General features: G+C 43.6%; 1 protein-coding gene and 1 long non-coding RNA gene across 2 annotated transcripts in view; one reads left to right on the top strand and one right to left on the bottom strand.

Annotated features, from left to right (window-relative positions):
• Window positions 1–2870: 2870 nt before the first annotated feature.
• LOC130027701 (uncharacterized) lies at window positions 2871–7681 on the bottom strand. Its single transcript, XR_008793042.1, has 3 exons — window positions 7617–7681; window positions 7359–7463; window positions 2871–3407 (listed from the first exon to the last, which is right to left on the bottom strand). It is a non-coding gene; the product is annotated as an uncharacterized LOC130027701 (long non-coding RNA).
• LSMEM1 (leucine rich single-pass membrane protein 1) overlaps window positions 6875–11092 on the top strand; it is a 14011-nt gene continuing 9793 nt past the window's right edge. Inside the window, exon 1 of the mRNA XM_056118554.1 lies at window positions 6875–7118. The gene's annotated coding sequence lies outside the window, so the exon portion shown is untranslated. The remainder of the gene's footprint in view (window positions 7119–11092) is intronic.

The raw sequence follows: 11092 nt of genomic DNA, 5'->3' as shown, positions 1-11092 counted from the left end.
GGCTGGAGGGGCCTGGGGAGGGGTCTGCTGGGGTCTGCTGAGGTGCCAGGGTCTGCCGAGGTCTGCTGCATCTGACTGGATGCATGCAAGGCAAATGCCCTACCTGCTGTACTATTTCCCCAGCCCCCAGGGAATGTTGTTTTGCTTGTAAGAGGCGCCTATGGCCAGGACCACATGGTATTTTTTTTTTTTAATTTTTATTAGTGAATCTTTAAAAATCTGGAGGCTGAAGACCTCCAGAACCAGCCATCACCATGCTGAGACCACTCTCCACACGCATGAAGGTACCGGCAGAGGAACAAAGGCATGCAGGTCCCGGGGCTGAGATCTCCAAGCCTGCTTAGATCGGGGCTGAGCATCCTCCATCCAGATCCTCCAAATTCCAGTAGGCAGGGGTCACACCCACCAGCTGGCCCCATGGGAAGCGCGTGACCACATTTGTGGCCACGCGACATCTTATTATGACATCTTATTATCTCATTCCTACTTTGGCAAACTGGCAGGCTATGGAATGTAACCTGCCCACACAGCAGAGTCTGGCAAACTCCCTGTGGCGTACCCAATATGCCAAATACCAGTAACAATGATGGGTCTCATTCTCCTAACCCTGAAAGAGCCTTGAATATGGCACTTTTTAAAAAATCTCAGGGCTAGGACGAAAGAGACGTTACTGGGGCCTGCTCGAGGCAATCGACGAACAACAGGATGGTTGTGATTGTGATTAGTGAATCACCATGAGGTACAGTTACAGACTTCGTGCTTGCATTTCAGTCATACAATGATCAAGTACCCATCCCTCCACCAGTGCCCATTTTCCACCACCAACGGTCCCAGAATCCCTCCCACCACCCCCACCCCGCCTCTGTGGCAGGGCATTCCCTTTTGCTCTCTCTCTTTTTGGGTATTTGCAATAGAGATATTAAGTGGCCATCAGTCTATAGTCTACTTTCAGGTGACGTCTACCATTCCGAGCGGGCCCTACTAGCACCCTATACTTGGTCTTTCTAGGCACAAACCCTGACAAGTAGCCCCTGGTCTCTGCTGTGTGTGACCCCAAAATAAATGAAGCCAGATGAGGGAGTGGTTTGGAAACATGAAAATGTGTGTGTGGGGGGAGGGGGCTGGGGGAGGAGTTGGGGATGCGGGTGGTGGATATGACAGCAATCTCTTTGGAATTCAGATAATGAGGGTTTTTTATTTTTTTTACCATGATGATCAGGAGTCCTACATGGTTGGTGACCTGGGGGTTTACAGATGGCCGTGCTGGTTTGATTGCTTAGCACATGGGGTAGTGCTGGGATTCAGCTGTGAGCTTCAGGCTTGCAAGGCAGGTACTTGGCCTCAAAAGAGTTGGTGATTTAAAATGTACTGCTTTTTGGTTTTGTTCATTTGGGGCCTATAACTGTTGGGTCTTGGGACTACCCCTGGCTCTGCTCAGGGATTGCCCCTAGTGATCCTTGGGACCATCTTGGGGGAGATTTTAGACTCCAGTTACATCATGCATACAAAGTATGCTTGGCTTAGCTCTCTGGAAGAGTTGCTACATTTTTGTGAGGTTTTTTTTTTTTTTTTTTTTGTGGGAGTTGGGGAGGCTGGAGCTGGAGCTGTCTCCCAAGCTGTGATCAAGGGGGACCTCCAGGGGTTGCCTTGCAATGTTTTCAGAACCATGTGCTGGGGATTGAGCCAGGGCCAGTCACACGTAAGAAGTTTACCTTGACCTTTTTGCTATCACTTTGGCCCCATTGAGATTTTTTTTTTTAACTTCATGAAAACTAATACCTTGGCAGTACCTTAAAATTTTTACTAAGCTTAATGTTAAAGCTATATAAACTACATTTAGTTTAGAATTGTACATTTGAGGATGGGGGTGGGTGGAATAGGTGGCAGGGTGCTTGCCTAGCACGTGACCAACTTAGGGTCTATCCCGAGCACTCCCAATATGGTCTTCCAGACCTCACCATGAAGGATCCTTGAGCACAGAGCCAGGAGTAAGTCCTGAGCACTGCTGGGTACAGTTCAGACACCTCTTTGCCCCACCTCAAAAGATGTACAGTATTTGATACTAATGTAAATAGTGATGAGTGGGGAAGCATATAAGAGAAGTACCAAAATTATCAAAGGTATTTTTCCCAAGCCAACGTTCCTCTCCATGGTTTTAATAACCGGATGACTGATGTTCCCTTAATTGCAAGTCATCGGCTGTCTTATGGGGTTCACTTGGCTGTTAAGAGAATAATTAATTAATTAATAATTAATTATAGTCTCAGAATATAGAACTTGAGTAGTTGAGTTTCCATCTCTATTTCTAGTGTGTCAGGACCATGCACATAGTGTTATCACCCAAAACTTCAGTATCATTGACTTACATATATATAATTTTTAAAGTATTTTTAAGGCTGAAGAAAAGACTACCCCATTTCCCCTTCCTCAGTCCTATCCTAGAATGAATTCTTAAGTTTTTCCCTAGCACCTTGGTTTCAAAATTCAGAGGAATGTACTTCTATGTAGCACTGTAGCACTGCCCTCCCTTTGTTCATTTATTTGCTTGAGCGAGCACTTGTAATGTTACTGTTTTTGGCATATGGAATAGGCACTGGGAACTTGCCAGGCTTCGCTGTGTGGGTGGGATACTCTCGGTAGCTTGCCGGGCTCTCCGAGAGGGGCGAAGGAATCGAACCCGGGTTGGCCGTGTGAAAGGCAAATGCCTTACCTGCTGTGCTATTGCTCCAGCCCATGCTTCTTTGTAGTATAGTTATTTCTTAGATGGCTTAGCTATCCTACTCCTATTGGATAGGTGAAGATTTCTGCCTTGAAACTTTTATGATTCTCCTTTTATTTAAAAAAAAAAAAGCAATTTAAGTGACCACATTTCCATGCTCATTCTTAAACTAGTTATGTTTGAGTTTCCATTCATTGTCCCCCAACTCCTTTCTTTCCCCTTTTTACATTTTTTTGGGGCAGGGGAGGGAACTATCTAGTGGTGCTCGGGTCTCCTAAGAAACTAAGCAATGCTGGGGATCAGGTCTGCCTCCCACATGGAAAGCCCATGTTCAGTTCGTTGAGCTCTCTCTTCGCCACCTGCTCTTGCATTCTCCAAGGGTCACATACAGCTGTGCTCATACACACTTGGTGGCAGTGTTAACCAGGGTCACACACTTGGTTGTGCTCGCCGGGGACTATGCCTGAGTCATAGGATCACAGTGGGATTGTGTTCGTGGTAGCACTGTGTGATGTGGGACATGCTGGAATCAGCCGTGGGGGGTCTCACACAGCCCCCAGAGAGCGCTTGTTTCAGTCTCACTCTCATGCCTGGGACAGCAGTTTCCTGAGACTTCATCCTGGGATTTTTCTTTCCCCCTGCCTTGTGTCTTGATTTTTTGTTCAAGTGAAACAGTTCTTCAGTAGCTCTGGAAATGATGACACAAGAGTTTAGTTGTGGGGGCTAGAGCAATAGCATTGCAGGTAGGGCGTTTGCCTTGCACGTGGTGGACCCGGGTTCGATTCCCAGCATCCCATATGGTCCCCTGAGCACCGCCAGGAATAATTCCTGAGTCCAGAGCCAGGAGTAACCCCTGTGCATTGCCGGGTATGACCCATAAAGGAAAAGAAAAAAGAGCTTAGTTGTAATGTGACTATATGTATGAGAGATAGTGTGACTTGATATGTAAAATTCTAGGTCACTGTCACTGTCACTGTCTTCCTGTTGTTCATCGATTTGCTCAAGCGGGCCCAGTAATGTCTCCATTGTGACACTTGTTACTGTGTTTGGCATATCGATTACGTCACGGGTAGTTTGCCAGGCTTTGCCATGTAGAAAATCAAATTATGGATTATGAGCACACTGCTCTATTCTAATCAAATGCCTGTGATATCTGAGATTTAGTTGTTCATTTGTTTGTTTGGTTTTCCTTCACTCTGAGAATTGCTATTTCTAATGCTGTAAAATGGTGTAGTATTGTGCTGTGGTGTGCTCTAGCATTCTGCAAAGTATTTTTAAACTCTTGATCATCCCCTTAATACATTGACACATTTTCTTTGATGTGGAACTCTATGAGAGATTAGGATTTTGGATTTTGCATCTGTATTTTTTTTCTCTTACTCATTTCTTTTTTATTTTTAGGACTGGGGATTTGGGCCACATCTGGCAGTGCTCAAGGCTTACTCTTGGGTTTGTGTACAGGGACCATTCCTGGAGGTACTTGGGACCATATGTAGTGCTGGGGATGGAAGCAGGTTCTGCCACATACAAGGCTATGTGCCTTATCTCTCTGACCCACTCATGGAGTTGTTTCTTATGGGAAGACTTTGCAACCAGAGCTTCAATTTTTCTATTGCTTTTAATTTTTGTGTTTTGCTCACATTAAATTGCCCATTTGTATTTAATTCTCTGAACTTTAATTCTCTTCACTTCATGCTTTGCTGCATCTTCTAGTTCTGACTCAGCCTCAGTTCTGCAGAGTCAGCATGGGTTTGCTGGGATGTGTAACAACTGTTACCTGCTCTGTAGTTAGTATAGAGATGGGAACATCGAAAGTACAAACGTGGTGTTGGTTTAAATCTTGTTTAGGGGACTGGAGTGATAGCACAGCGGGTAGGGCGTTTGCCTTACACGCAGCCAACATGGCCGACCCAGGTTCGATTCCCAGCATCCCATATGGTCCCCCGAGCACCGCCAGGAGTAATTCCTGAGTGCATGAGCCAGGAGTAACCCCTGAGCATTGCTGGGTGTGACCCCCCAAAAAATACTGTTTAGTATTGTTTTGATCATTTTTGTCAGCTGTTTTTTTTTTAGGGGGGGTGGATTGGTGGAGGACCTTCCAAGAAGTGCTCTTGAGGTCCCGTGGCAACATAATTCTCAGTCATCTGGGTGGGGCAGTTCAGTATTTGGGCCTCGGTATGTGGCGTTGCTTGGTGCCAAAGGTTCTGGGGACCATCAAGGTAATATTGGTGGTCGCAGGGGCCACCTGGTGATGGAGAGGTTTCCAGGGTGATACTAGGGCAACATTCTATTGTAGGCTCTGGCAGCAAGGTAGGCCCTCCTCAGCCCCTGATTTTTATTTTAATTCTCTTTGTGCCTGGAGTTTGGGGAGGAAGAGTGGAGAGCAAGTGTTAATCTGCACATTAAATTTATAGACGAATGCCTATTTATTCATGAAATTGATGGGCAATTGCAAGACAAGGACTGCTGGGAATGAGTTCCTTGAGAGAGAAACAGCGTGTGATACAGCTGCTCACGGCGTGGTTCCTGGTTCACCTTGCTGATTTGAAAGAATCGTTTATGGTCCTTCATTTAAAAAATTGGACTCAGCAACATTGAACTATCTCTCTGACCCCTGGAATTTAAACTTTAGTGTGGGCTATATGTTCAGATCTCAGCTCTATCACTTAGAATCTGGGTTATATAAGGTTTCTTAGCCTCCATTTCCTTCATCATTGAGGGGGAATTAATATTTAACATGGTTGTAAAATTAGAGGCTATTTTATTATTTTTCTCTAAAGATAGATTTTTTTTTTGGTAGTTCTGGGGAAGGATAGATCTTTTAGACAGTTCAGGTGGTTTCCTACCATTATATTTTAAAACTGGGCATGAGGCCAGAGAGCTATTTATAGAGTTGAACACGTTGCTTTACATGTGAGAGACCTGAGTTAGATCTCCCGCACTCTGCCCCGTATCCCCCCACCAATAGAGTTGGAGTAGCCCCCAAACTCTGCTTTATGTAGCTCCTAGATAAACCAAAGCAAAAAGCACAAATTGGGCATAATGGTGGAAAAAAGGTAACAAACACTTTTTTTTTTCAGAGATTTTTTTTCCCCCTAGCATCTGATATGCTTAATATATGAGTCTGCAGAACTGAGGAAACTGTTACAAATTATATTGTCTTCATGAATTGGTCCTCAGACATAGAGGAAGCTAAAGGAAATGACAGTCTTTTCTCTTAGAGTAAGGTGTAATCTGGACTGAATATAAACATACGAAAATTTTGTCAAGCAACTCCTTCCTTCCTTCCTTCCTTCCTTCCTTCCTTCCTTCCTTCCTTCCTTCCTTTTCTTCCTTCCTGTGCTTGGAGGCCCATATGTGATCCTCAGGGTTGAACCCGAGTCATCCATGTGCACCTTAAGTCCTGTGTTCTCTCTTTGGCCAAAGCAGCTGGTTTCTAATTGACATGTAACTTACTTTCAGGATGAATAATGCCCATTTAATCATGGCAGTGGAAAGAAGGATTTGACAGGATTGCACGTCAGTTTATCACCTAATCCTATCTCCTGCCAAAATAGTTCTCCCTTTCTGTTCGGGATTCCAGGATCAAGGGCTTTTGGGAATTCAATCTCCTCCTCATTGTAACATCTTTCATGTACACCAGAGGGCAGAAGCTCCTTGGAATTTCTGTGATGGAACCACCTAAGAGAAAGACTGACCTTCCTGGCAAAGGCAGATGGATAGAAACTCAGAGAATAAAGCATTTGAAGAAGAAAGGAAGCCGAGGAGACAAAAGGCATCCATTGACCCCAGCCCACGATTTCTCTTTTTGTTAGTCACAAGTCTTTGGGTGGGGAGCCTCTGGAAACCCTAAAAGTCCTTCAATCTGTTTTATCCCCTGAATTAGTGTCACCACCTTAGTCTGTCCTTGTCTATTTCTGTTCTCTGGTTACTCCAAAGCCCTGTGCAAGTTAGCTGTCAGGTGGCAGCTTGAACTGGCTCCAGGATATTTATATATGGGAGCATTCCATGGCAAAAGTCCTGGAAATGTGACAGCTGACAGTGGCCTCGGCCAAATAAGGACATTAGCTTCTATCCAATTAGAAACTCAGTAGTCCCCAGCTGAATCAGGAGAGGGTCTGATTTTTGGCCCCCCCTTTCCACATTATAGTTTCAATAGCACATTTACTAAAAACCTTAGACATTGCTTTTTTTTTTTTTAAAGTCAGCATTTGGGATCTTCCATTGCTTAGCTGAATTAAACTAAACATAGACCAACAGTTACAGGCTCAAGTCGATAGGCCTTGTGCTAAAGGAAGGCAGAGAAGAGCTACTGACTTGTACAAAGTTTTATTATAGTTGCTTCTAAAAAGCTGATTTTGTTTCCCTTGGCAACCAGGCAAGCGAAGCTCACATTTTTGTAAGTAATTTGCATGTTATTCCTCTCTACCAAGACCGAATTCTGACGAGTTGTGGACACATTCTATTGCATGTGCTTTGTGTGTGTGTGTGTGTGTGTGTGTGTATGTGTGTGTGTGTATGTGTGTGTGTGTTTTAACTTTTAATAGAAATGATTTAGACTTGGTTTTAAGAATTGTTTCCTGAATGTGAATTTCACTGACTCCGAAATGGAATTAAAGAACAAATTACCATGACTCACCTAATAAAGCTTCCCATTAGCTTTGAATTAAGCCTTATTACAACAATTTTGATCTTGTGACAGTAACACTGGCATGAATAACTTCTGTGATTTTGTACCAAGTATCTGTGGGGGAAAAAAATGAAAAAGCAAAGCTGTTTTTTGTAGAGAATTTTCTTCATTTGTTAGGCTATTTATAGGTAGACAAGGACTTCTGAACAGCACAAAATAATCAGCTATGCAGCATCAATCTAAACGAGGGAATAGGCATTTACTTACATTTTTCAGCTGCAGCTATTAGAAAGGAATATGACAAAGGATGCTGCTTGCCCGGTATTGCTTAGTGAGATATCAGTACCTGGGACTTGTGGGTTGCAGAATTTAGCAACCCTTTGGGCTCTCCAGTCCTGCTGATTGCTCCAAGATGCCCTCAGGAAGGAGATGCCAAAGATAGTAACAACCGGGAGTCTGACAGCTGCGGGCCAGGTTTTAGGTCTCGTGACTTGACTTGCTGTCATTTGCTGCTTCTTATGCTGCACTCAACTCAGTTTTACCTATTCTTTATTTTGCACATTGTACTGAACTGAAGGAAACATTGAAATATCTATTTCCATGTGCCTTCACCCTATGAGGAAGACTTTTTTTTTTTTTGCAGGACAATTTGTAGCTCACTGTAAGTTGTTTTCTTGGTGCTTTTGGATTTGATGCTTTGAGTCACCTTTTGAGTCAGTTAGCAAGACCGGTAATTTGGAGATTTTATTAGCTGCACTGTTCTTAAGTCAGTTTTTGTGGCTATGATTTTCTAGCAAGTCCTCTACTGTGTAAATGTTGACTAAGCCCCAGTATGAGATTTAAGTGATAGTAATTACATTACTAAAAAGGAAGCTAGGGCTCACGGATATTGTCAGTGATCCCAAAATGAACCTTGCATCAGTTACCATGCCTGAAATAGAAACTGTCTTTGGCAGGATCATCCTATGATGTGGCATTTATGAATTTTATTATGCATCAAATATTAGTTTTAGGATAAAAAAGCATAAAGAGATTATAACATGTATCATATAAATATTTCTCAAGAATACTTTAGAAATCTGTGGCCATACATTAGCTAATACTTCTGGGCCTTGGTTTTATTTTTTTCAATTTGTTTTAGTTTTTTGACTTCTTTGGGTCACATCTGGAGATGCTCAGGGGTTATTCCTGAGTACTCAGTAAATACTCCTGGCAGTGCTCTGGGGACCATATAGGATGCCAGGGATTGAATCTGGGTTGGCTTTGTGCAAGGCAAATGCCCTACCCATTGCATTATCGCTCCAGCCCCTAAGCCTTGGTTTTAAATGTACAAGGATAAGATTTGGCTGATTTTCGTTACTTCATGCTACTTCTTTTTGCAGGGATGTGGGTGGTACCTCAAGTCATTCACTTAGGAATGCTTATTGGCATATATCTAGAATTTAGTAACCAATACTTAATGTACTTTAGTAGCATCTTGCCATAAATACCTTAGGAAATGATATGTTCTTATTCATAAACATTTCAGAGTAACTGAAATTTTCTTTTTATATTTTAACCTTAAAAAGATTTGGCTAGTGATATCATTGTTTTCCTCTGCTAGGTTTGGAGGCATATTTTGATCTATTTATCCTATTTTTGTGATGCCAGGAATTGAAGCCAGTTCTCAGCTTGCAAAACATGTGCTCTATCATTGAACCACATTCCTGGCCCTTGAGAATACATTTTGTGCTAGGAACTTTTAGGCATCCACAGGAAATTGTTGGTTTATTGGGTTTTAATACTTTAGAGTGCAGTTTAGTTGTTTATGCAACGATAGATACCTTTGTTCAGCTCTTTTGTTGCAGCTCACAGGCTTTTTGTGGTTTTTGTTTTCTAATGTGATTTCTCCTATTATATATCTCTCCATCTGTTGAGTATTAAAGGAAAACTCTTAGATGTTAATGAGAAGAAAATACTGAGCAGCGACATTTTGTCAAGCTTAAGTCTATTGCATTTAAAGTTCAGATAGACAGCATGTGTAATTTTTGTTTTGTTTTTTGGTTGTGCAAGCGATCAAACCCAGGGTCTCATCCAGGCAGGGCATGTACTGTCCCACCGAACTACATGCACCACCCAATCAAGAGGATTTTTGCCCTGTTTTATTTCAGTCCATATGCTTATAACTTGCTGCCTCAAATGCTGTTAAAAATTCTGAGATTTAGATGCCTCATAAAATATTTTGGGTGTTCTGGAACTGGAGCGATATAGTACAGTGGGTAAGGCACTTGTCCCGCAAGTGGCCAACTTGGTTCTTTTTTCTGGCATCCTTGTGGTCCCCTGAGCACTTTGGTGAGTGATTCCTGAGTACAGAACCAGGAATATCCCCTGAGCATCATCATCAGTTGTCCAAAATCAAATCAAACACACAAAAAATATTTTAGGCGTTCCAACTTGATGTGGAGGCTTCAAACCTGGCACTGGACATCTGAAGATTAGAATTGGTGCCTACCCTAAAGAATTTTTAGGGCTCTTTCCATTTCTGGAGAAGCCTGCGCTCCCTCTGAGCGTGTTCCTCTCTTACTCTTCATTTCCCCACTTATCTGCTTACCCCTCTCTCTTCCTCTACCAAAACCTCCAAATAAAATCTGTTACTTCACTGCTTGTCTACTCCTGAAATTCCTTTCTGTGAGCGAGACAAGAACCCTAGAAACCCCGGGTAAGGCTTGGGACTAGTCTCTCCTTTCCTGCAAAGAGCAAATTCTCGCCCCAACTTGAGTCCGTGGCTCCCCGAGCAATCCGGTGGCGGGGATTAACTCCTGTGCCGAGAAGACCAAGCGAACTTCAGGTGTGGCTTGACGGCCACCTTGTGGGGCTGGCGGGGCTTAGGTCCGTGCCGAGCAGGGGCTCACTGAAGAATTTACCAGTCCTAGCCTACCCAGGGACTCTTGGGTGGCAGAGGCGAAGTGAGAGAGAGTGATCGTCTTTCTCTCCTCCCGACTCATGTGAGCCACCCGTGGGGTCCACCGACATCAGAACTTGGCGAGCCAGCCAGGAGGTAGCAGTGAAGAAATCTACGAGGAAGGAGGTAATCTGTGGAAAATCTGCTGTGAAGATGGTGATCGCAAAAACTCATCTTTCATTGCCAGGGCCCTACTAAACGAAGGCAGCCTGAGATTTCACCCCTTCTGTAGGCAGGTTCAGCGCCCCTTTGTCAGCATGAAGCAGCTCCAGAAGACGGAACTTCAACCATTCTCCCTTAAAGATTTAAGGTGGTGAAATCTCTAGGGGGGGGAGTATGATGTAGGCAGGTAGACAGGGAAAGGCCCTTGGCAATGAAATTTAGATAACAAAATTTTAGGAAGGAAACAAGACCTGACAAGCCCTTCAGCAGACCCAGAAGAAATTTGATCCCTCAGCGGGGAGCCATCAGACACATCTGCATCCTTTAATCCACTTTTGGTGAATCTGCCCAGAGAAGATGCCAGAGCTTCCAGACCAAGACCACCCCAAGAGCCTATAAAACCCCACCCAAAAGCCCATTCAAGGCTCTCTCCATTTCTGGAGAAGCCCGTGCTCCCTCTGAGCGCGTTACTCTCTTACTCTTCATTTCCCCACTTATCTGCTTACCCCTCTCTCTTCCTATCCCAAAACCTCCAAATAAAATCTGTTACTTCAAAAAAAAAAGAATTTTTAGGGTTCAGAGAGATAGTACACGGGGAAGGTGTCTGCCTTGCTTAGCACCAACTGTGGTTTGATCCCAA

This window comes from Sorex fumeus, unplaced genomic scaffold (genome assembly GCF_029834395.1).
Source record: "Sorex fumeus unplaced genomic scaffold, SorFum_2.1 ptg000037l, whole genome shotgun sequence".
In the NCBI taxonomy this organism is placed as follows: Eukaryota; Metazoa; Chordata; class Mammalia; order Eulipotyphla; family Soricidae; genus Sorex; species Sorex fumeus.
The sequence above is the reverse complement of the archived record's forward strand: the minus strand, read 5'-3'. Positions and strand labels throughout refer to the sequence as shown.